The sequence below is a fragment of the Agelaius phoeniceus genome, chromosome 5, assembly GCF_051311805.1.
Source record: "Agelaius phoeniceus isolate bAgePho1 chromosome 5, bAgePho1.hap1, whole genome shotgun sequence".
Taxonomy (NCBI): Eukaryota; Metazoa; Chordata; class Aves; order Passeriformes; family Icteridae; genus Agelaius; species Agelaius phoeniceus.
The window spans coordinates 30,953,725-30,980,403 of NC_135269.1; the positions used below are offsets into that span (position 1 = coordinate 30,953,725).

General features: G+C 37.8%; 2 long non-coding RNA genes across 28 annotated transcripts in view; one reads left to right on the forward strand and one right to left on the reverse strand.

The window, feature by feature from the left end:
• Positions 1–26,679, reverse strand: part of LOC143694134 (uncharacterized) — a 211,466-nt gene that overhangs the window by 119,966 nt on the left and 64,821 nt on the right. For 16 of the 22 annotated variants that reach the window (XR_013182390.1, XR_013182384.1, XR_013182388.1 and 13 more), the window contains exon 2: positions 4,896–4,963. The exons of the other annotated variants lie outside the window; for them this stretch is intronic. This is a non-coding gene — a long non-coding RNA (uncharacterized LOC143694134). The remainder of the gene's footprint in view (positions 1–4,895; positions 4,964–26,679) is intronic. 22 annotated transcript variants of the gene reach the window in all.
• LOC143694135 (uncharacterized) lies at positions 1,048–9,565 on the forward strand. Of its 6 annotated transcripts, none has more exons than XR_013182398.1 (3): positions 1,048–1,524; positions 3,966–4,068; positions 4,808–9,565. It is a non-coding gene; the product is annotated as an uncharacterized LOC143694135 (long non-coding RNA). The 6 variants fall into 6 exon arrangements; XR_013182402.1 differs by lacking the exon at positions 1,048–1,524 and having other exon boundaries at positions 2,006–4,068; positions 4,808–6,035; positions 6,139–9,565; XR_013182400.1 differs by lacking the exon at positions 1,048–1,524 and having other exon boundaries at positions 2,006–4,068; positions 4,808–5,141; positions 5,897–9,565.

Below are 26,679 nucleotides of genomic sequence, written 5' to 3' on the forward strand. Positions count from 1 at the left end.
TTTTATTTTTACTGCTATCCTCCAATACATTTGGGGTCCTTCCTAGCAAGGTGTCAGATACAAAACTAATGAGCATTTTGACTATTCCACCATCTGTTTTGCTAATGAAAACCTTGAACAGAAGCAGATCTAAGGCAGACCCCCCACAGAGCCCTGAGTATAATTAGATTTTTATTAATTTCTCCATGGTGTGGTTTTGTGCCCACAGAATAAAGGCTATGTTTTTCTTACTTCAGACATGAGAATATTGACAGAGACTGAGTCAAAAACTTTGCTCAAGTAAAGGTACATGTGTTCCTCTGCTCCTCATCTGTCCACAGAACCTATAACCCAGTCATTGAAAGAGTGAATTATTTTGCTCTGATTTATTCTTGGAAAATCTATGTTGGCTTCTGGTTCTCTCCATGTTGTTTTCTGGGTTCTGAAAAGTGGTCCAAACTTATTCTGTGAATTGAAGTTAAACTGATTGATCTAATTCAGTCATCTTTTCCTTTTATTTGTACTCTTCAGATGAATAGACACTAATCTTCTTCTACTTAATAAAAGTCACAATAGATGGACTTTAATGTCTTCACAGGCAGAGAAATATGCACTTAACACCAAAACTAGGTATCTATCACACTAGAATTTAGATTGTGGTAATGTAAAAGCATTTGATTTTCTTTGGTTAAGGAGGATGTACAATATCATTATTCCATCTCCTTTACACCTTGAAAATGCTAATAGGAATAAAATCTTTAATGATATTTTGAAAGCTTTTGAGATCCCTCATTTATGGCCATTATAGAGTAGAAATTTTGATTCTGACTAGGGTGTCTCAATGTGTCTCAATGTCTTCATCAAGGATATTGTACAGAAATGTTTTATAGGTGTAAAGAGTCCAAGATTTTGGGGATGCACAATAAAAATTTTAAACTCCAGATTTCAGCTTTATCTTTACAATAGGAACAGAAGATGAGATCCACACAGTCTAAGTTTGGCAATAGAAGAGTTAGTTGCCTGGACTACAGTAACTATGCAGGCTCTCCTTCTGGGCAATGGAAACAAGCTGACAACTCCCTCCTAAAAGTGGTACAAAGCAGATGAGATCTCTTTTCCACTTTCTCTCATTGGCACTAACATGCAGAGTGCAGATAGATTTTGCCAGCTGCTTTAGGGAGACATTGAGGAAAGCAGGTGATGGGTCCCACTGCGAAAATTGGGGCTTCTTAGTGGAATTGCTGCTGTTATCTCAAGTGTGTGAATCTTCAAGTTACACTGACATCCCTGATGGACCAGCCTAGGATTCAGTAAACAGGCCAGTAAAATAAGCAGTTTTCTTGCTCTTCATGGTAGCCTGACATGTCAGAGTTCAGGCACACTAATAAGTGCATTTCTGTTGCTCTATTATATGTTAGTTTCAGTATATAATAAAGAAATTGCATTATGAAGACTGTTTATTGGGATGGGTGAAATATTTGTCTTATTTCTTCTGTGAAGAAATGAAGAAGATGGTGTACTCCACAAAAGAAGAACTTTAAAAAGGTATTTACCAATATTGGTCATACAGACCAATATTGTTCAGATCAGAAGGGATCCCAGTATGTTTCTAGACCAATCTCCTGCTCAAAGCAGGTGGGGTCTGCAATTAGTTGAAACCCTGAAGATTTAACAAAGGAATGGGACAAATTCTTAATATTTCTGAAGATAAGTCAATATATAGAAAATGGGAGCTAAAAAAAGCTTTCTCTCTAGTCAGAGAGTTCTGTACCTGTTATTTTAGGAATAATAATAAAAATTAGTAAAAAAAAAAATCCACAATATATTTTGTCATCTTCCACTGCAATTTTGTCATTTTCAATATATGCATACAAAAATTACTTTAGAATGATTTTCAGATTTGATAAACAGTTGGATGCATGCTTATTCAAAAAGAATTTTGTTTAAATGGTCTGAATTTTAATGCAATTAATTGTATTAGATTTTTCTTTCCTTTAGGTATAAATAAGCTGAAAACAATGAAACAATGCACAAATTTAATTTGGGGTTCCCTGAATTATTTCAGGCAAATGCAAAAAAAAAAAAATTAGTTATACTTGTTTCAGCTTTGTTCCTTTTTTTTTTTTTTTTCTTCCCACTAAGAATATTGCTTTGCTTGTTCTGGCTTGAATTTTTAATCCCTTTATCTTTTGTGGTTCAAGCATGAACCAAAACTGCACTGATTAGTCAATTCTAACTACTGTCATGAGCCAGTCAGAAAAAGGATCTTGGCCTAGATCAGCAATGAGAGGTGTACAAAATAGGATCCCAATCAAAGTGGTGTCAGCTCCTCATGATACTTCAGACTTCCATGAACTCACTGACTGTTTTCATTCCATTATTGGTTCCATGACTTTTTAGAAGATTAGTCAATCAACCAAAATTAATGATAAAGCAACCTTCTTCAGCAGAACCACCTTTTTTCTTGACACACAGTGTTGCCTTTTAACACAGAATTGCAACACTAAGTAAAATGAAAATCAAGCTTTTTTTGCCAGACTTTTACTTTCTGACACTGAGAGTCACCCGTGCATTAAATGAGTCCATTGAAACTGTTTTGGTGACATCTGCATCATCAGTTCACTTTTCAGGTCTGTGTTGTGCAAGGTACAGTAAGCTGTTTCTAAGCAATTCTCTTTCAATTCTCTTTCTAAATTGCAGATGTATATACATATGTGGATATGTGTGTACATATATATATATACTTGACATTTAAGCTACATTGCTTTGAACTAAATCACCTGACAGACCTTAATGCTAACAGGTTTTGCACAGCACTGCTTAACTGATTCATATCCAGTAAAACAGCATCTGTTAGTGGCAGAAAGCATCTTCTACCTTATAAGGCCAAGCAGCTACTAAGAGAAAAGAACTTCAGTATGACAAATTCTGTTTTCACCAATGTGAATGTAAATTTTACATCAGTAAGTGAGAATTACTGGAGCTCTGCATTAAGTTGTTACTACTAATGCTGCAGGAGATCACGTCGTGATAGCACTGTGTGTAGCCTCTGGAGAAAAACAAAACTGCTAATGCAATTGTCATCATAGGAAATTGAAAAATGCAAAATCTTTCTCTCTTTCATATTATCTACAGAAAATTATGTAGGAGAAAGTCATAATTTTTTTTGCTTGCAAAACCATGCAGGTATAGATAGAAGTCACGATTACTCTGGGTAAACAGAAATCATATACTAGAGTAATCCCACCATTTTCTGTGGATCTATTTTTCTAAGTTTGTATAACCTGATTATGCTAGACAGATTTTGGAGCACAAAAGAAAACATATAATTGCCTTTTGTCAAGTCCTTTGGGTCTGAAAAATTTTGATATTAATCTTTCAAATTTCTAACTGCAATTTTGTCGTTTTCCATATCTGAAAAGAACAGAAATATATCAAATTTTGTTAGGGAAACAAAATATCTTCTTTCTAAAAAGGATTTTATTGTCTTTTGATATTTGGTTCATAATGAATGGAAAAGGACTCCCCATGCTCAAGTAAGAGATGTCCCACTTCCAAGCACCTAAGGGGGACACCACATTCTCTATATTTCATGCACTGATATTACTGTTCCAACATTGTTTCATCCACTAGGCTTCATCCAGGATGATGCTGCAGGTGACTAATTTTATAAACAGCAATAAATTTAGTGACTCTGTGATTTACATCAATTGGACCATCTTGACTTGAAATGAAACAGATTGTGCTGTGCTCCATGTAGTTTGAAGGGGGCCTATTGTGTCATCCAAGTATTTGATTTCCAGAGCAGCAGAAAAAAAATATTGTATATAAATCAAATCAGTAGGAAAATGTCTCAGCTGAAGTATATTCTGGCTGCAATCAGAAAAAGAGGGCAGAAGTCTTCTAAGGTAAGTGTGAATTATTTAAAAATCTGCAAGTTCTGCAGCATTTCTCATTAGTTATTCAATCATTAATAAAATTCACAGGTCTCTGCCAGCATCCAATCTGGGATTCTAACTGTATTGAGCAGTCAGAAGCTTGATAATAAAGCAGTTCTATCAAAAGCTAGAAGCAGAAGTCCACCTTGAGGTAGGAAATCCATTAATTTGAAGTCCTAATTACTTCCCATTTTTGTAAAATGTTACCTCTCATTGTAGATGGTGTAGAGAAAATTACTTGGAAATCAATTTTTCCCACAGCTCCAGGGATGACCCAACATGATTTCAGATGAGTACATGTTTGATTCATGGAAAGGAAGGAATCAGCCACAGAGGGCAGATTTTCCAAGCTGGGAAATCAGGATGCCATGGCAGGAGAGAGGGACTGTGCTTCACTGAGACATCTTCCCTTCCTGATCTGTTGTCTCCATGTGAATGAGAAGCTTAAGAAACTTTTAAGGAGGCCTTTTTAAAAGCAAGATTTGTGGTGGATGAAGCTTTCATAAAAGCAAAAACATTAAGGAAAACTTTATAGAAAAGAAATCAAACCAAATAATAACAAAAAGACAGGCTCAGAATTCTAATTTTTTTTTTTTTTTTCAATTCTTATTCCTCACAAATCAGCACAGAAGTTATTGTGATAACACGAACGGGCAGACTATCAATACAAATGTGTAAATAAGGGAAAAATTAGATATCTTGAAGTTGCCTGTCCATCTCAACTATATCTCTTACTTGTATAAATCTCCTAAATCCTTTATTTTATTAAGGTATTTTAGCATTACTATGTATATAGAAAATTTATTTTAGCCTTAAAAGCCTATCTAACAAATATCTTTCTCTTTTTTAAGGACTCTACTACCTAATGTTCAGTCTTCCATATTTTGCAGGGGTCGGAAACATTAATCTTGAAATCAAATGAACTTCAGCTGATCTTTGGAAGAGAATGAGAAATAAAAGGAGAGGAAAACCACAGACCTGGTTAAGCTAATCTGTTCATATTCTGGAATAATTCTTGTTGCTCTCTCTGTGACATTCAAGTTCATCTGCAGAAAGAACACAGTAGTTCATGACTTTAGACCTTCACTGGAGAAATATTCATAGGTATCATTTTACCTTGAGTGAATGGAGTAGCAGATGACTCTTAAATTCCCCAGGAAATTTCCTTACCTGAACTTAAAGGAGAAGAGGGAAGAAGTGAATAACCAGGTATATGCTCTACAGGTAAGAGCATATTTGCTTTGCCAGCACAGCATGTGGATGGATTACCATGTCCTAGCATAAAACACAAGCTGCACTTTAGGAACATTTAAAAAGTATTTAGTGAGGGGAGGAGTTGGGGAAATCTTCATGTGCCAGAGAGGAAAAAGTTCATAGACTTGCATTAGACTAGCTGTGCTTTAGTCTACCTATCCCTATTGCAATGTTGCAAACATAGATTTAAATGCTGCTGCAATTTAATATTTTTTACTATTATTCTTAGGAAATTTTCCTTCAATACAATGTGGGTTTTCTTCTAAATGGGTGCTAGGAAATCTAGGATATAAAATGACATAACTATGCTGACAGGCACAATTAGTCACAGTGCATTTGTCAGATCTAAATATATCTATGTTATTTTATTTCATTGCTGATTTTTCCTAAAAGTTTCAGATTATCAAGTCAATTGTGCAGACATGCTAGAGTATGAGACTAGGTGACACAAATTTTTGAAACATTGATAAATACAGATGAAGCAGAGAGGGATTAATGCCAAATCCAAGCAGATGTATTAGGAATCAATGTTGATTGCTGAGGAATGGCACACTAGATGGAGTCTCATTGAGTCTGCAAGGGCACTGTTATATTTGTGATACACATAAAGCAGAAGAAACAGCCCCAACACTAGATGGTCTTGTTACTTTTTGTTTAGTTCCTGAAAACCTGTCAGTGGTCAAACAAACTGAAATTGTGTCACATTGTCTTCTTCTCTTATGCAGATGTGTTAAAGCTCCCTAAGGACCAAAAATGAGTGCAACTTCTGCAACATCTTGCAGGTCTGACAAAACAGAAAATGACATAATGATGTGTTGTTCTCATGATGACTCCAGCTGATGGTATATAAAAGTGGCATAAAGGGTTTGTTTTAATAAAATTTCAGAATGTGATAAAGGAGTACAATATTTAATACTCAGTGAGTTTTGATGTATTGCCTTCATTTTGATCATTATATTCTTTTTAGTAGGAACAAACCCAAAAAAATGCACTGCAGTCCAGGGCTGGTGGATACATGACCTGAAGAAAGACCAGGACTGTAACAACATTGTAAACCAGGAGTACAGTGCACTTTCAAACAGATGGAGAGGGTGGCACGCGTCTCCATTCTTGTTTTTCCTGTTACAGTTCACTCCAACATAAGCTTGTCCAACCTCAACACAGAGCAGCAATGTTTATCTTGGGAAGGTACGGCACTCAGAGTGCTACCATGGAGAAGAAGAGGACAATCTTCATGGTCACTTAACAGATCATCACTGAGTAAAAATTCATTGAATAAAATTCCCACACTGCCTTGCATGCCCCAGCTGGACTGGCTAGCCCTTGTTGTGCAGTGCACTCTCCAGAGCCAATAGGAGACTTTGGCACCTGCAGGTTCCTGACGACCTAAAATGCCTGTGAAATTTTGTCTCATAAGCAAGACAAACAGTGGATACCAGTAAATGACAATCAGAATGGGATTTCAGAAGGAGCTCATTGCAAATCAACATGTCCAGATATAGCTAAGAGAAAATCACGATCTTCTGCAGTTACAACCCACAGAGGTATAAATACATATTGGTATGTATGCGCAATATGCATTGCATATAAGTGGAATTCATATACATGCAAAAAGAAGCTCATTCTATCTAGATATTCATACATGAGTCTCCCTTTCAATGGAAACTGGAGGCCCAAATTGCATCTAAATTGTGTGGACCTTCAATGCAGGAAACAGGCGCCTTACCAACCCAGGAGAACCTACAATTTCCAATTAAGAGAGGAGAAGCACAAGTCCCATAGAGAACAGTTGTAGCACAATTCCCTTCCTGCAGGCAGCCAAGAAAGTCTGGTGCCAAGCTCTCATCCTGGTGCTGTCATTTCTTCTCTGCTCCTTTTGAGGCATTCCTGTTCTACATTAAGTGGACAGACTGCAATTCTGCCCATCCTTCACATGGACTTCACAAAATTATAAAGGCATACAGGACTCTATGTTCTTGTCTAGGCTTTAGAAAGACTCAATCCACAAAGCAATTTCATTTTGCCTATCTACAGTGCTTACATTTAAAAAAGGAGTTTCTAAAGTGCATATCAGAATATTGTTTTACTGTGAATTTATGTTAGAACAAGAAAGATCGAGAGAAGGTACTTGCATTTGCAGAGGCAAATACTTTGGATGCCTCTGAATTTTCAAGAAAAAAAGATCTTTCTAGGATCACTGAAGCCTTTGGGGTCATGGCAGAATGAGAAACTGAATGCAGACTTTCTGCACTAGATGAGGAATATAATCAGTGCCCCTTCTCCCTCCACTGTCTGTTTTTAGGAGAGCAGAGCTAGCTTTCCAAGCCTGCCCTTGGCATGGCTAAAAGTCAGCACCTGAGCACACAAGGCAATGTGAGCCTCCATCTAATTTCCCCACTTATTACACTGATTTTGTTTCTTTTGATAAATGGGCAGTACATGAAGACATGTTAGTTCTCTAGGTTTCTAAATTTAGAGCACATGGCTTTGGTTACCCTCAAGGTGTCAGCACAGATATGGAACAAAGACCTTCAGCGTCCATGAATTTGTTGTAGAAGTTTTTTTTTTTTATCTTCTTAATGTAAAGTTTTGACAGCAAAGCACCAACAGTGTCATTCCCCAAAGCAGAACTACCAAAAGGAGGAAAATTTATTGAGCTTTTCTCAGGATGTCTCTAAAAAAGCAAAACTCCCAGCCAAGAAACGGGGAAATTTGCCTTCTCCGCAATGACACAAAAGTGATGTCTGGGATCCAACACTGGTATGGTTGAACTTCCAAATGTTATTTAAAATAGTAAAATGAGGCTCTAGAAAGTGTGAACTTCAATTATTTTATTAATTTTTAGAAACTCAACACGTATTAATGGCCTTTTACCATAGAATGAAGGCGTGGACATTTACACCAAGAATACAATTTGCATGAAACTTGGAGTCACAATGGTACTTTCAGGGGTCTTATATAATTTTTATGAGGACATGCACTGCCTCATATAGACAAATTGTAGTGCTGTAAGAGGTTTTCAGTCGTAAAAATCCCTCGTGCCTAAAGCAAACAGGCCACAAAAGGTGTTGAGGAAAAGCTCTACTTGAAAAGATTGGTGCTGTCACGCCATTTATTTCTTTGTTGGCCTGAACAGATAGTTACAATCTACATAGAATAAATCCACTATCCTTTCTGAGATCCTTTTTGCAATACATGTTACCCCTTTTCTTGGAATCGCTGGTGCTCACTGCCTGCATAGAGTCAAGCTTCTAAACAAACAAAGACTCTTACATTCTCCATTGTTCGTAAGAAAAATCCCATCTCTATTTCATTAGTCATGTTGTTAGCTACATCTTTATTTTAGCCTAGACCTTGAAATTTGCAGTGTTCAAGTCCCAGAAGTGGAGGTCAAGGAAGCATACTGAGGAAAATGAATGGGCTAAGAGAGGAAAGTGCTATTCCTGGAGAAGCGATAATTTTGCAGTAGCAGAGGTAATATTTCTTTCTTTTTTTTTTTTTTTTTTTTTGGAAGGTTTATTGCTGTTGTGTCTTAGGTAGCTTAAATTCTGGAAAGCCTCTTTTTGCCCTTAGCAGTTCCCCAAGTGTAGGAATGTTTTTTTCATTCATGTGAAACGCAGTAGGAGAGAGTGCAAGTTGTCCACCTTGTTAAGGACTTAACGATAGTTTAGCATGGTTTAAAAGGAATTGTTTTTCAGATGGAGAAGAAGGGGAGTTGTTTGACTTCAGCTTGAAATACTGGAGATAGGTCTGGAAAGTTTGTTCATGGAGTGCAAAACATAAAACCTGCTCCCCCAAGAAACCCTCTCTGGGATACTTCAGCATCTGGAATCCCTAGAGTGTGTGTGCATATGGATTACATTGCCTGCTGATTTAGAAAATGAGGCCAGCCACCTTTTGGTATATGCTTTCCAAGAAATCAGTCTCTCCTGGTACGTCACACCAGCAGGTGAGATAAGCTAAGACAGATCTAACAAGTCATCACAAGTATTCCTTTCTTAAACTTGCTTTCTGCTTTTACCTGGCAGAATTACAGTATCTTGAACTCCAGGATCAAGGTGCATGCTTCATCCAGTTCTTCTCACTGTAGAGAACACCTACCTGACCATGCTTTTTTCCAGAGGGATAGGTTACAAGCTATTTTGAAATATGGCTTTTTTCAAAACTGTTACTTTATAATTTTATATATTTTAAATCACCCATTCCCAAAAATCATAAGAAACAGGCATTAAAAAAGAAAACAAAAGTTAGTTTTGTGTAAATCAGGGGAGTAAGTGTAATGACCTTTGAGCACTTCATGTTGGAAAAGTGAACCAAATAATAAAGTGTTGAATAGAAAGCATTCTGGACTATACTTGTGTGTCCTATCTTCAATGGTAATATCTGCCTCAATAATTCACAGAAAATACCCAAATTGTTTTGTTTTGTTTAGGGAACACTAATCTGGTATGTAGGGCAGCCTCTCCAGTGTCTCTTTTTCTATGACTTTTCAGGAGATGGCTAAGAGGTTTTGTCCTTTCACTTTATACCTAAGAGCATCATGTTCTACAGACTCATATTCTGAAAGATGCAGTGATTCACAAAGTGGAAAAAATGAGAATAAAAAAATTGCTCTTTGGAATTCAAATACAAAAGCAAGAGCAAAAGCTGGCTTGTCTTTGTTTTCGCAACAAACTGACTACCATAATAAAAAAGAAAAGAAATAATGTCTTAGCAGCAAACTGACTACCACAATAAAAAAGAATAGAAATAATATTGGGATGTCAGGAGGATAAAGAGACTTTTATAGGACTTCAGGAAAATTAATTGTATCAATTTAGCAGTGCTGAATACCTAATAATGGTGAGCAGCTGAGAGTGACTCAGCATTGCATCAAGTATGCCTATTCTCTCAGGAAGTGTTTCAATTCAGCATGAGAAGCAGACTGTAACTTTTTTGTGATTGACAATGACTAAGACGCATAAAAGATGCTGGAGGATTGAGTCATTCTCCTTGCATTTCTCAAAGTGATAGCAGAAGAAATAATTCAAGGAAATAGACTAGCCAGATTCTCAAACTGAAGCAAATAACTTTTAAGACTTGAAGTGGTTTTCTAGGATCCTACTCCCCTTTTGCTGCCCCTTATTATTTCCAGAAGGCAATTAATTGTTGCTGGCATCCATCTCCAGAGCTTGTTCTACAGACCTGCAAGCTGTTGCTGGCTCTGCTGCCATCAGAAAAGCTTTGCCTGGTTCTGTGTTTCTGCGCACAAGGTGCCACAATTCCAGGAACGCTGCTGATTCCCCAGAGTTTGTGTTTTCCTGATAGGTAATGTCACTTTCACAAAAATGGGCTTTGATTTTCTGACAAGTTTTAAGCCTCTGCTGTAGCCAGATGCTGCAGAGTCCTGATTACCAAGAATTGCTCTTTGTATGTATCATTAAAAGACACAACAGAAGGAATAAAAAACAACAGTGTCCTGGAGAGAGAAAAAAAAAAAAAGGGCAGAAACAATCCTAGGAGACAGGAACAAGTTATGTTTACTCTGTGAGCTTAGACAGCACACAGAGAAGATCCTCCTGAGATGTCTTGGGGGACAATTCCACTCTGAGAAACACAGCAATAGATTTTTTAATTTACAATTAATTAATGAAATATTCAAAAGTGCATGGCTGTGGTTCTGTGACCATTTTCAAATGCCATTTCATTCATATTTCTGCAAAGATCACAGTGATATGCAGGACGCACCACTCACCACTATTTAATCTGAATCAATGGAGGTCTTGTTTGTAAAGAATGTAAAGTCTATCTTAATATCAAACATGCTGATAGGAGTTCTAAAAGCTGAATCCTCATGTAAAAAGTTGGAGACAACATTTGAAAACACTGCATTATTTATTTTATTTTCCAAAAAAAGCACCAAGCAGTCACTAAAGTAAGTTTAAGTGAAGAAATACATAACCACTTGTTATGTATTACATAACAAATGCACTGTTACTCCATCCAGTCTTGTAGCCACATGAACTATGGCACTATACCATAGAGGAAAGACAAACATCAGTAAAGATACTTTAAGACTCATAAAGTCTTGAATTTCAAGGCAGAATTTGATTTAAAGTGACAACACAAGTACTAGCACCAGAACAGTCAGTCAGAGTTTAACTCAGATGACAGTAAGTGAACATAAAACCACACAGAACTTTAAAATATTAGTACTTATTCCTGCTGCCTACATTGAACTCCTACCAATCCAGACAGCTTTAATAAGCCTTTATCATTCCTTTAACCCCTAGGAATCCACATGTTCATGTGTTTATGTGATGTTCTCAAGTATTGTGCATGTTCCTGTCCTAACTTCAGCCTCAAATCACTGCTAAATGCACATCTGTGTTATCAGTGGTCACAGGTCTCTTGTTTACAGTTGCACCCATCCACTGGGCACAGACACTGCACTAAGTTGAGGCTCTGGTTGTAAAGCAGCGATTTCTTCTTTGCTGCAAATTGCTCCATTACAAGGAATGCAACAAAATTTACATGTAGAACTTACCTGAATATTTGTAAATCTCTTTCATGTCCCTCCAACCACTGTTTTCTTTTTATGGATGTTTCTCACTGCTAGTTAATCTGCATGCTGGTTCCCAATGTGCAGTGGGCTCTGTTTTTCGGAATCTAAGCTTTGGATTCGTAACAACTACTCTAGATAGAATACATAGAATAAAATTAATTTTATAGGATTTTTTTCCCTCTGCCATTCTCTGGCTGCTATTCTGTGTCCTAGATGTTCACATGATTATTGTCTTTTCAGCATCAATATGTAGTCTGTCTGTCAGAGGCTCCCCAACTGTGTTTCCTCCACTCTTCCATCTTTTGAAGTCCAAGGACTTCCAGAGCACCTGGCTAAAGAGATCTGATTAGAGGGAAACATAGGTTCCTGTAGTCCTAAAATAACCCAGTGGAAAAAAAAAAAAGAGGCATGGCTGAAGGCCAACAAGAACTAGGTAATGTATGATTAACTGTCAGGGAGTTTTATGTTGTGTGACTGCTCTATCTCAACTTGGGGAGGTTGTCACATGCAGTCAGCACCAGCTGGTCTCCTGTTGCTGTTTCTGAGAGCAGCCTTTTGAAGATATTTTCAGTGAATGCTGAGGCAGAGACATTTTCCCTTATGTGGTTGTATTCTCCTTTGTCACATTTTAACTTCTGCATAGGTAAAACCAGGAAAAGTTGGTATTCCATGGTGTAGCCACACTGAACTGAAAGTCTCTCTTGAAACACAAGGAGGGGTAACAATAAAGATTCTCCACTACTGCTGCCCATAAGCTTATTGGCAAACAATTCTGACCCTCTCCTAAGACCAATTGTTACTCAGGTCGCTGATGGTCATTCCTGAGCTGCAGTGAACTGTATGAGTCACATCTCTGCTGGCACAGCTGCTCTCATAGCTGGTAGTGGTGCCTGATCCTGGTGCTGTACAAGCCACACACCACAGCTGATTTTTTATCTCTATAGATTTTTCTTGTTGGCTTTTCTATATCTCTAACCCACATACCTTGTTTTTCATGCAAAACAAGCCCATTTTGGTACTCCACAGGAATAGCTTCAAGCTAATGGGCATAGCAGGGCACTGTTGTGTATGTATACCTTTGTTTATATCATGTAAGTGCAGGCAACAGGCTCTGCAGTCAGGTCTCCAGTTCTTTTATCACATACTTGGTTTCATCCAAATTTACCTTCAAGAACATTGAAGGTAAATTCCAAAATTATCTTCAAAAACATTTATCTTTCCCAGCCAATGTCTTTGGTTTTTTAGAGCACTGATGGGATCAGATGAATTCATCCCATAGATCACTCCAGAGAATGAGTGTGCACATACCAAAAGTTCAGTGCAAGTTGTATTGTCCATGTAATTTATGATGATTGGAGATTATTGAGAGACAACTAATTATTTTCACTGTTTGCCCTACAGCACTGTTGTTTGCTATACATTAAATTTGTTCCAGGTCCTGAAGTGGACTGCATTGTGACTCTCTAGACCTCCATGTCTTCATATGTTGAGGAGGGATCTCTCTGGAGCTCTTCATATCACTTCAATTGATGTGAAAGGTGTCTTCATCACATCTAAAACTTCTCATTTCCTTGCCAGTGGGTCTGCAAATGGTATGATGTTTGTAAGGACCATTTCGTTGTGTTTGATCATGAACTGTGTAATAGTAGCATGAAGCTGTCAGTCACTTCATTAATAAGTCTTTTTTGTTATCTTCTATGTCTCATGTACTATACAATAATACCTGATATCTTGAAAGGACACCAAATTTCTATTTATTTCTCCTTTTAAATATACATAAAAGGGAATTTTACCTAGTCTGATATTTGCAGGTTTTGAATCTCATATGTTAAACTACTTACATATTCGTTCTTGTTTTCCTGAGGAAGTTAACTCTCCCAAACTTCTTGTTTCTAGATTCAGCACAGCAGGGTTTGAGCCATATTTTGGCCCTATCAATAAAGTCTTATTTAATGTCATAATGATGAATATACAGTGACATCTATACATAGAAAATATTCACCATTCACAGCAATTCTGCTTCTTACTAATGTTTTGTAACAAAATGTCCAGGTCTGTTATGCTACTAATATTAAAGGCATTCAGACTCTGGAAGGTATTATATAAAATGTTACTTATTAGAGGTAACATTTCCAGGAGAGAATAGCATAGACAATCATAGAATCATTTAGGTTTGAAAATACCTCCAAGATCATCAAGGAGTCTAAATATTATGCAAACACTGCCAAGTCCATCACTCAACCATAAACCATAGCACCACATCTACATGTCTTTCAAATGCCTCCAGGGATAGTGACTCAACCACTTCCCTGGACAGCCTGTTCCAGTGCTTTACATCCCTTTTGGTGAAGGAATTTTCCCTACTACCCAATCTAAGCTTCTCCTGAACAATTTGAAGCCATTTCCTCTCATCTTGTCACTTGTTACCTGGAAGAAGAGACCAACCCCAGCCTCCTATCAGTCATTGTAGAGAATGGTAAGGTCTCCCCTGAGCCTCCTTTGCCCCAAGCTAAACCCCAGCTCCCTCAGCCACTCCACATCAGACTTGTGTTCCAGTCCCTTCACTAGTTCTGTTGCCCTTCTCTGGACACCTTTCAGCACTTCAATGTTTTGCTTTAGTGAGGGGCCCAGAACTAGACACAGCACTCAAGGTGCAGCCTCACCAATGCCAAGTGGGTTACAGCCCCTTCCCTAATCCTACTGGCCCCACCATTCTTCATACAAGCCAGGATGCCATCTGTCTTCTTGGCCACCGGGGCACACTGCTAGCTCACGTTCAGCTGACTGTCCACCAGCACACCCAGCTTCTTTTTCCTCTGGGCAGCTTCCCAGCCACCCTGTCCCCAGCCCGTAGGGCTGCATGGGGTTGTTGTGACCCAAGTGCAGGACTCAGCACTTTGCCTTCTTGAACCTCACACAATTGTCCTCGGCCCATTGATCCAGCATGTCCAGATCCCTCTTCAGACCATTCCTGCCTTTCGTGTCCTTCCATCCTGCCAGCTTGATGTCATCTGCAAACTTACTGAGTGTGCCCTTGATCCCTGCATCCATATTGTCAATAAAAGATATTATACAGGAGTGGCTCCAATACTTTGTGAGCTTTTGGGAACACCCTTAGTGACTGGTCACCAACTGTATTTAACTCCATTTACCACCACTCTCAGGGCTGATACACCCAGCCACTTTTTCACCCAGGGAAGACTACATCTATCCATGTCATGGGCATCTAATTTCTGCTTGACAATTGTGTGGGAGACAGTGCCAAAGACTTCTAAAATCTAGGTAGACAAGATCCACAGTCTTCCCCTCATTCACTAAACGGGTCACCTTGTGTAGAAGGAGGTCAGATGGGTCAAGAGGCACCTGCTTTCACATACCTACGTTGGCTAGTTTGGTTCAGAGTCTCACTTCCCTTTAATAGGAACACCCTGATAAAGAGCAATCTTTTGTTGGGTGGTGCTTCTTCTTTCTTCTCATGTGTTCGTTTGCAAATGCTTGGAGTATCCATAGGTCCCAGCTTCCACTGTTTGGTCTCTTTTGGAGGGGAGTGGGGGGAAGGAAAGGGGGAAGTAATTTCATTTCCTCAGATTCCACAGTATGGCTAACCAAAAAAAAAAAATCAAATAACTTATTAAGACTTTGGGAGTGACTTCCTAAGTTAAAAGGAGCTTTCTTTTTCCTTTATTAAAGACAATAATGTAATGTAGGATTTAAAATTAGACAAGTATATAATCTGTAATATTGCATTTCACAATGATGACATTTCTTCATAGGCTCCGAATCAATTACAATCCATAACCAAGTTGCCAGAGAAATGGAAAAGTTATCTGCAGGTGGTGGTTAGAAGCCCAAGCAAAGATGTTCTCATGGTCCTGATTCCAAATATGAGGCTGAAAGTGTCAGCTCTAGGGTTTGTATAATGTCTGGACTAGAGCGAATTGATAGAGATGTTGAGATTAGTCAGATAAAAGGACAGAATGTACATGGTTTGTGTGGCCACACCAAGTTGATGATAGGGAATAAAAACACATTTTAGGAAAAGACTGTCATGTCAGCAACAATGCAATACTCATAAACAATGAAAAACCCATTCATACAAGTGTGAAAATATTCAGAAAGGGTTTAATCTGAACCATTAAAACCATAAGCAAAGTTGGGCCAGCAGCAGAAGGAATGCCCTGGGCAGTGTGGGAGTTAAAACATTCACATTGCAAAACAGGGAGTGCAACATTTGGTTAAGAGCAAGGACACTAACAGGAAATGGCAGACAGGGAGTACTTGCAGAAAAGCACTGAAATGTCTCTGTTCTTACTGAAGATTTCGTAGCATCATGGATCGTTATCTGCCCCCTTTTCAGTTAGAAAACAAAAAAAAAAGAGTAAATACAAATTTGCAATTACATTTCAAGCAGCACTGCACAAGAGAGACAACAGTTAAACAAAAGCCCTGTTCCCTGAATCAGTGAGGGTGATGCTGGCAGCCTAGAGAAAATAAACGACTACGTGACACTATGCAGCCCTTGGAGATACACTGCAAGGAGCTCAGTCAATGACTGCAAGAAACATTCACCATCAGCTGACAGAAAACATTCACAGAAACAAAATACGGCCATGGGCCTTCCCAGAAGGCAGAGCAACTGCCAAAGGATGGTGAGAAAATGAGGAGCAACTAAAACATAGTGATGCCTTTTTGATCAGAGATATGCATAACTCACCCTTTTGTCCTCCCTCTCTATCTCTCTCAGAATTCCCAGGTACAGCACACCACACTTTGCTTCTTCACCCACATTCCTTGTTTTTTCTCACACTGAGCTCACTTCTTTCACTTTCTCTGGCAGAGATATTTTTTATGCTACACTCTGTTACTGTACAGGAATGAAGTCCTGTTATATATAGATTGGATCCAGTTTTAACAGAAGAGTTGCTGATGCCACTCCTTGGGCATGCCCTAACAGAAAGCAGGTGGATTTTAGTCTGATTCAAATCCTGTTTTCAGCAGCCCACGATCATAGTATGGACCTGAATAATTTTGGGGATGGGAAAAAAAAAAAAAAAACCAAGAATCATTCTTTTTCAATTTCAAAGTTTAGAAATAAAGTTATGTTTGGACAGAAGGCCTTTCTGGATCAGAGAAAAGTGTGTTATTAGACATTAAAACTGGGATATTAGAATACAAACATGATATAACCTCAGCCCTGTGACCATAATAAGCTATTCTGGCAACCAGAACAACTAGGCATCAGCCTTCTCATCTACAACTGTATGTCCAAATATATATGAATTTTTGTCTCTGATCCTTCTCTGTCCAGAGTCTTGATTGCTCATGAGAAATCTATCAGTCACTGTGTACACAGTATGTGGATAAGCAATTACCATGGCAGTTTGTCCATCAGACACACAAAGTGACATATCCCGTGCAATTACCAATATTAGTCTGTGACCACCAGTCTCCCCTGACCTGGGCTGGGCACCCTGAGACAGTCATTGTGGGGAAGTTCCCTGACAGAACTTCTCTGCCCCTGAATCCAGACAGCAGCTGCCTTTTCCATCCCTCATTCCCCTCCTTCCAGCAAGTGTAGGAATAAGGAATATCTTCCTGTGGTATGAGCACAGGTGGCGTGGCAAAACCAACTGCAGGGAAGAGGGAGAGTGACAGTGTGTATTCATGTGTGTGCATCTGCCCTCTGCATGGGGTAACTGCTGGCAGACAGCAGACCATGGAGATCAGAGGGTACCACAAGATTTATCTTGCCTTTTTGCCATTTTCTGCTGTCCTTTTGTCTCTTATCCCTGCAACCCATGAATTCCTCAGCCAAAACAGAACTGTGGAGTCCCCTGTGGTGAAGCATGGATGCTGGATACCAGAGTACAGCAACTACCAAAATAAATTGGAAAAGGATCTGGAGAAGGACACAATGATGATCTCTGCAACAGGCCTGGTTCTGGTATGCTGAGAGTACTTTCTTGTGCCCGTATTTTTTCATTCTTCAAACAATATCATTAGATTTGTATTCATTTTTTGGAGACTGGTGAGGAGAGAGGTCTCAAAAGAATTTCTCCAATTCATTTTTTGTCATCTGTCTTGTTTGATAACAGGATACTTTCACAAGCTTGCCACCTTCTTTTTCTTCCATTACAAAATGAATTGGTGGTAGCATTCAATTCAGTAAAAGCACATTTAAGAAGCCTGCTGAAGAGCATGATCAGCATTTCTGTGTTTTGGCTCACAGGAAAGTTTTGCCCCAATTCACTCATGTTCTGAGAACAAACCAGGGAGTTAAATTTATTATGCAATTCCTTTCTTCTCCTACAAGTAATTCTTAAAGACTTCAATCACAAGCAATTATGGATCATTTCCCTGTGAATAATTTGTTTTCTTTATCTCTGATAAACCTGTATTTTTTTCACTGCACCAGCTGATTGTGCTTTTTATTAGAATGAGACACAACAAAGCCTTGTCAGCCCAGCCACAGCCTGGCACACTGTGTGGTGTCAGGCAGGAGAGTTGAAGAAACACAGTTAATGGGCAGAAGTTCAATACTTCTTCATGAAAAATGTGCTAATCTGTTGTTTCCAGTGCCTTGAGAGACATGGCTTGTATAGAGTTAGGAGGAGAAAGTAGACAGGAGAAGCCAAAAAATCCTTCTCAAAAATAAGAGCTAGACTTATTTCCAATATATTTAAAGGTAATTTTAAATGTCCCTATCACCAAAATATAACTGAAATACAATAGAAATTTCAGACTTTCACTGTCAGTGATAGGCACAACAGCCAGTCTTTTAAGCGGGCCTTGTCATTCAATTTTCTGAATATGCAGCTTCCTTTCACATAATATGTGAAGCAGAAATTTAAATCAAGGAAATTCTGTTAAAGAAACATCCCATTTGTTCAAATGATCTAGTCATCCTAACATCTATTCAGTATATGTCTTGTAGAAATTATAAAGTGCTGTCCAAAGATTGTCTTCTGAAAATCATAATCATTATATAAGAGAATGGTCTATTTGCAAAATAATTACAGTTTTGAAAAAAGAAGACATAAGAGAGACATATCTCCTCCACATCATCACTGATCATGTTGAGGATGCCCATCCTCTCATATATTTTTTCAGTGATTTTTTTCCATTTTGCCATTGATGTGACTGATGTATTATAAGAAGGAATGTTGTTACAAACCATATTGAAAAGTATTTTCTGCTGCTTTTGTGAAGAAGGTGGCTGGTATTTCACATGCAGTTCTAAGTATAGCAAAAAACTGTCAAGAATTCCAAGCTTCACTTTATTTCACTGTTCTCCGCATATAAAGAGACTTAATTCTTAGTAGGCCTGGATGAAGCAGCTGATGGATCTTACAGTGCTGCAGATAAAGAGGAGATTGTTAGTGGAAATAAGGAGTCAGGTGAAACTGAATCCCTTTCTCTTTGCCATCTGAGGCATGTGTGATCTTGCTGGCTGCAGCTCTTGATATGAAACGCTAGAAAGAACCTTGTCTGCATTTTTTCCTCTCCTCTCAGTCTCTTTAATAAAAGTCTTGCTGAAAGCTGTAAGAGACAAAGAGATGTTCCATTTCACTGATGGGGGTGGAATCTCCAGGGGTTTTTTTGCATGTGTACATGACAGATGGAAAATGCTTCCAAAGGAAGTCTGCACAAGTGGCAGCCAAGCACTCCATGTGCAAATGCACTTGGTAAATACAGAACGAAAAATACCTTGGCCTCCTGCTTGAGAGCTGCCTTATTTTGTACCTCTCCAAGCACATGAGTTATCTCTTTATTATGATAATGTCTCATGGCAGGCCCAGGTCTCACAATTTGAGCAGCACAGGGTGCACCTGAGTCCCACAGGTAGCTGACTGCAAACCACCACTGACTGCCAGAGTTGATTCCCCAATTCCACACCCAGTCCAGGAGACACATGGAAATATATTGAAGTTTGTATTATATATAATAGATTTGGTTTTTTATTATTCATTTCCTGAAACATGGTTTGAACAGGTTCAAGACATGGGTATACATGCTCTGTTATTTTCCACAAAGTCTGAAACCTTAGTTCCAGGGCCTCTGCTTTCCTTCTTAGTTGTAACGTAACCAGACACAGTGATCTTGATGACTTCTTGATAAGCTCAAAATTGTATTCAGCACTGATCAGTCAAATTTCAGCCAGGATAAAAAACTGTTGTTTTGTTTAAAGCCACCTCACCATGTACTGTCACAAAGAAAATGCAGCACCATAGTTTCACCTGAGATTCTGATGTTTGCATTGCTCAAGAATGAGGATTTTCTTTCTCCAAATACCAGTCATGGAGTAATTAGTGTTTTTCTTCTCATTCCTGGTTGCCATTAAAATGGCCAAGTCATCTTCTTCACACTTTGCTCTCTTCCTCCTACTGTTTTCTTCTTGAAAGGAACCCTCTCCTCTTCTATCACATCCAAGTTACAAAGATAGAAAGACATCAGACAGATTTCATCTCCAGCTTCTTAGTTTTCAGTCTGATTTCAGAGTTAGATGCTTCATGTTTTCTATCTGTTTTTCCTTCACTTTTGCCAGAGAAAAAGAAATATTCATCTCAAAGTCACACTTTGACAGGCAGCACACCTGTAACCTGTGGGCAGTCAAAGATAGAGCCAAAAGTAGCCCTCACTGGTTACAATCACTAAATGATGACAGGAAAAGTTTTAGAAAAATCTGAATTTGTCACTGTGCAATAAGGTAATTCTTAAATCTGATTCTGAGCAGGAGGTCAGCAATCCAATTTTAATTTGACAGACTTACTGCTCTTCACAGAAGTATCCTTTAACTGTTATCTCCGGGATAGATGCATGAAAATTTTTTAGCTATGTCTCATCTAAAATTTTTGTGATTCTTCCACTCAAAATAATTGCATTGGCACCTAGCAAATGCAAAAGAGGATATGCTGAAGAACTTGGATGGAACATGAGAAACCATTATTCTGCATCCAATTTCTCATAATAGCTCCAAGAGCAGGCCAAGGAATAATGTCCAAAAAAACACCATAACCTACTGAAAGTGCAAAACATTTTGATAAGATGCCTATTTTTGTAATAAAATAGAACAGGAATATTTCTTAAGAAAATATATCTCTTGTAACATTGCTTCAAGAGAAAAAAAATCTACTTAAATTTTTAATCTTTTTTAGAAAAACAGGTTTGCATCCTTGCCTCAGTGAGAAATCTTAATGGTGGGAAATTTCTTTTCAGTGGTTACAGTATATTACACAGAAAACTGAGCATGACCATGCTGGACAAAAATAAAAAATATGTAACCCTCAGGTATTGTTCTGGCAGTGGTCAAGAGCAGATACTGAGGGAAAAATTTAAGAATAGTGGGAGCATTCAGGACTTTATCTTAAGAATATTCTCTCATTTTTTACCAGTTTACTACTCAAGGATTTCCTGAAAGATAAGCTGTGTCTTTGCGTTTAACACTTTTCAGGTATTTTTATCCCATGAATGCATCCAGTTGCTTTTGAAATCCAGCAGTTGATTTTTGAACTCAAAATTATATCAAATATCAAATATTGATCCAGGAGCAATAACAAAACCCTGTTCTGTTACACAAAACTAAAAAAATGTATCAAAGAAAGTACAACATATGGGCTTCTTCTACAAAATACATATATAAACTGAAATGAAAATTCAAAAATTAGCATCAGAGATGCTGGAAGAGAAAATTATATAGGACAGACAGTCCTAATGATCAGTATGATAGTTCCTTATCCAGCCTCGGATACTATTAGCCGACCATAATCTCCAAAAGAGAGATTCTTTTGCAAGGTGCAATCACATAAGAAATGTGGTTTTAATTACCAAGAAACAAAAGGACTTCGATTTTACATCTTGCCTGAAAAACAGCACATAGAATAATTATACTGAGATAATTATTCATTATGGACTCAGCAATCTGACACCTACTGATTCACCCACATCATTTTATTGTAGTGCCCACATTTTCCTTTGAGATGCCAATCTACAGGCTTGATTTCAACTTCATTAAGGCAATGGAAATGTTTAAGATAACTTTAAAGTAGTATACAGCAGAATTTGCACTTCAATCAAGCTCGGGGTTTAGTCAGAGAGTTCCCAAAATAAGCAAGGGTGAGAATTAAGCTCTACCTCACTGTGTCCTTATTCCCCTGTACATAGCAATAGCAAGGTTCCAAGAAGCAGGGCCCACAGGGACGTGGTGGTTCTTCCAAAATTTTACTTGGTTCTGTGTAACTGATTTGCTTGTCCACATCCTCTGTCCTGTTTATTCGCAAAGATGTGTCAAGACCAAAGCCCTAGGGGATATGGCTGCAGATCTGGCAATGATCCCTGGAATAGCCACTGGTGCACAAGGGAAGGAAAACAGGGACTGGCCAGGAAATAAGAGTTGTTTTTATTAGCACTTTATTCACCCCAATCCACCAAGCAGTTCTTCTCATATGGATTTAATTACAAACTCAGAAGTAAATGAGGGAAAGTGTTAGACTTTGTTTCTTTAACGCATATCTAGGAAACAGCCAGATACCTCAGTAAAGTTATTTCTTATTAGTGCATAGAGTTAGCAGAGTTTTGCTCACGTTCCAAAACACCAGAGGCATGCAATTTTTTAAGTGAATGTCTACAAGCATATTTACTATGCAGGATTACAATACCCCTCCTGTAAGCAGATTTGAAATTTACATTCAGCAAATGAAAAGTCTATGGAAAACTTACCCTGAAATTTAGTGAGCAAACAGAGTGCCACTCCCACTGTAAATTGGAATTAGTACTACCAAGTTTTATGTATTTGTACAATTCAGTCAGAAATTCCCTGGGCTCCCTCTCAGCAGAATGAACAGCAAAAAACATGGTGTGGTTTAATTCATGACAGGATGGAGACCTCACAAAAGACATTAGGCTCGGACAGCTACACATGTGTTATCTCCACCAGTGATCAATGTGTAAATTGAAGTAATCTTCCTGTAAGTGCCTGTATTGAATAGCTCTTTCTATTCATATGCACTTTTGTGTATCTAAAAAAATGTTGCTATTATTAACTTGGATTGTGTTCTAAACAGCTTTGATCCAAAACAACTCTTCTAGTCCACACAGATTTCACTAGGCTTCTTTTGCAAATCCTTTAAGTAGACAATACATATTTTCAAGGGCCAGGAATGTTTTCCTTCCAAGATCATGGAAAGAAAACAATGTTTTGCTGACCTTGGAGAACATAACATTCAAGGAAATCTTCATGTCTATATTGAAGAGGAAGAAAAAAATAAGATAACCTTGGAATTTAACCATATTACTACACAATGGATGCAACAATGCATGCACAGACCAATACTTGGGAAGGACAAACATCCTTGTATAGATACATGTGAGGGTTAAACCTAACTCATTGTATCTTGATTACTTCATTCCCAAAATCCATTTCCTTTCCTCTGAGATAAGAACAACTTCTCTTCCTTCTGTTATTCTCTAATGGTAATATTTGTCAATACTCAGTGACCTTATGATTATTCATTACAAGAAGAAAAAAAAAATCATACAACCAGAAAATATAGTGTAGAACAACATTCTGGAGATCAGTTTAAGAAGTACAGAGACTCTACAAAGCAAATTATATTTTGTTTCTGTCATTATTATTGTAAATTAATATTTAGTAGAACTTAATGAGCAATTATTTACACTCAGCATATCTGGGCCTAGGCCAGGGTCCAGGCTGCAGTAGCTCCCAAGTGTCACTCTCAGATTTGACAAGCTTTCCGTCCCATGTGCTACAGAATGGCTGTGGTCATGCTGCTACTCAGCACTCTTCAAGCTCAGGTTCATCCACATGCTTTGAATTACACTAAAGTGAAAAGGTGGCATATAAAATAAATTTCATGTGTGGAAAATTAATTTTGATGATTGAAACTAGTAACTCTGGTAGATTGTTGGGAAAGGATGGAGCTGGAGATAAGCATACAGGAGCTAAACAAATGTTTCTAACTAGCTTGTTCTAGTTCGTCTGTGAGATACTGTAAGGATATTGTATGCCTGCACAGAACAAATGAAGAGGTAAATTTATAACTTGCTAGTACTAATTATCAAGAAAGATTGTTAACATCTAACATGCTGAAGTCACATCTTTAGCAATTCTATACTTGAAAACACTTGTTATCTCAATAAAAACATGAAAAGGACACTTAGAAGGAATTTCTTCTTTGCTTTAGTCTATCTACATATTTTTTCTGTATTCCCAAGTCAGTTAATTTAAGAATGTTTATGAAGCCTATATCCATTGTTTAAAACATTAGGAACTTGTTTTGAGTCCAAACTGTTCTACTGGCACATAATGATCAGAGTCACAATTTTATTAAATGTTAACTTTTCATTTAGCAATATCTTGTTAAAAAGTTTGAAACTAAAACTTCTCTATCCACTTGGTAAAATATCTAGTTAAACAATTTAAGTAGCAAATCGAGAATTTCTAAGGTAGTTGCCTTAACTATTTATAACAGGACACAGATGTACAATTTATTTAATTGTCTTTACATGTCTATCATGTAGGCATGTATGTATGAACAACTGTTCCTGGGCTCCCTTCAAGAGATAAAGACACTTTAGGAGTGATTCAGGTCATATGGTCAAAAATATATCTTAAGACAAGCCATCTGACCTGCAGACATTGCATTATAGACCTCTAACTGTAATGACCCCAACACAAATCCCTTCATCCAGCCAGCACTGACACAGAGCAAGCTGTGCACTTGTGTCCCTTATTTTAATTGTGTCTCTGAGACAATGGTTCCAAATGCTTCCACCCTCTTATGAGGGGACTGCATCACTTAGGCTCCCACTCAGAAACTGAGGTAAGGGTCATGACAGGCTCCTTTGTAATGTCCACTCATGACAAAGAAACTCAGAACAGCAAATAATCCAGTCCATATATCATCCATATATGGATGGTATATGTCATCCATATGTCATCCATACAGTCAAAGCATATGTTTGTATTTAATGCTGGTGAAAACAGGAATGTGTTTTTAACATTGTAATTACGCAACAGATACATTAGAAGGCTCTGAGTTTCTTCCAGAGATGGATTTTTTTGCCTACAGTACTAGTTAAATATTCATAATGATCTTTAACCAAGTATTTTGCTCTTTCAATGATTTGCTAATGTAAATTAAAAACCTGAGCTTCTCTCTTAACCTCATTCCATTTTTTAGGGCTTACTGCATTGCAGCCTTCCAGCTTTTATTCAGGGTTTGTTAAAGTGATGTTTACCTAACATACCAGCAAGTGAAGCACCAAAAAAAAATCAAACCACTTTGGAAACTATTTACCCTGACATTAGATTCAGCCTTTGCAAAAGATTCAGTCCTCAAATAATTGGGGAGAAGGATATAAAAATTAATTACATGGAAAAGTCATCCAAAGCTATTAATTCATCCCTTTTCTGGAAATATCCCAGGCGCACAAAGAAAACCACATCTCTGTAGCAATTCAAGAAAAAAGACCAACAAGCCACCAAACCAATAAGTATAGAAATCAATGCATACAGCCCATTTTCCTTGCACAGTGTGCTGCACTTTATAGCAACTGAGAGCTACATTTAGTACCCAGTAGAAATGTCAAATACTTATCATAACCAGTTCATAAGACCTTTGAGATTCACAGTAGCTGACTGTGGCCAGCTTGTTTCAAATTAGATTTGTCCAAGCTAATTTTCTATTCATGTTATGTACAGTTATTTGAGGTGGAAGGCTATCAGCTCAGGGCAGGCAAACAAGACTCCCAGCTTCAGCCCTCGCTCTTCAAAAGAGCATGTGCAACTTCTGTCCTTTCCCCCATGTGTCATTGCTACACCCAGCTTCTAAATATCACACTAAGTGACGTTAGTCAATGTGTAAACATGCAGTAACTTTGGGAATATTAAAGCAGCCCCAGCCCACCATCCCAGGGAAATCTGTGCATCTGTGACTAAATGGGTATTTATCATTTCCTGAGCTCCGTGCTGGCAGCCAGCCAGCAGAGTGTGTACATTGAAATTAGAATAGATTGGGAGACAGGACTTTGTTCCAAATTGATCTGGATGACGATAGCAATTTTGAAGGCAGCTCCACATTTTTAAAGGTTCATTGCGTTTACCTATAAAGGAGAGGGGAGAAACATTTAGGAAAATGACAGGAAGGAAATCTAATGCCAGGATATATACGTTATCATTATTTTTATTTTATTCCTTTACAGCATTATTTTACTATCATCAACAGAGGAGCTAGAGTTTGCTAGTGTCACATAGAGAAATGCATGGAGCAGGAATGGAGAAAATGCTATTTCTAGTCATCTGTTTATTATTTAGTATTTTTTTTTCTTACTGCAAATGCTCTCACTGCAAAGGCCAAAAGGTTTTATCAATTGAATCAATTCTGGCATGGAAAAAAAATCATTACCATTAATAGGAGTAATCCAGTTTTGCCATATGGTTAAGAGGTCTTCACTCATCAGTTTAGTCTTGAGTTTTACTCTTCGTCTTGAAAATAGTAGGTGGACTTACAACCTCAACTTAGCTTATTTTTTCCTGCAACATTCCATATGTACTGTATAAAGCTGGATATTTTAACAAATGTATGAGCTATTTTTTGTTGTTCACAGTCTTCTGTAAAATGATTTGTGAAATGGTAAGTCAAAATCATAAAAGATGTCAAGGTTCAGCATTAATTTCATTAGCCCACCAGAAGCACTGATAATTTTTTAATACTTTGAATATTTGCCAGAATAAAGATAGGCATAAGAGCTCACCAGGCATAAGAGTATTCAGTGTGAAACTGCTTAAAAAAATATTGAATACAATGGAAAGAACGCAACTCATGAGATACACATTATTTAAATAATTATATCAGGAACTGACCTTGTGGCACTATTTTTTCATTCCTTATGCTTCAGTGTGGAAAATGAGATAAAACTAAAGAGGGTAATTTTATTTTCACCAAG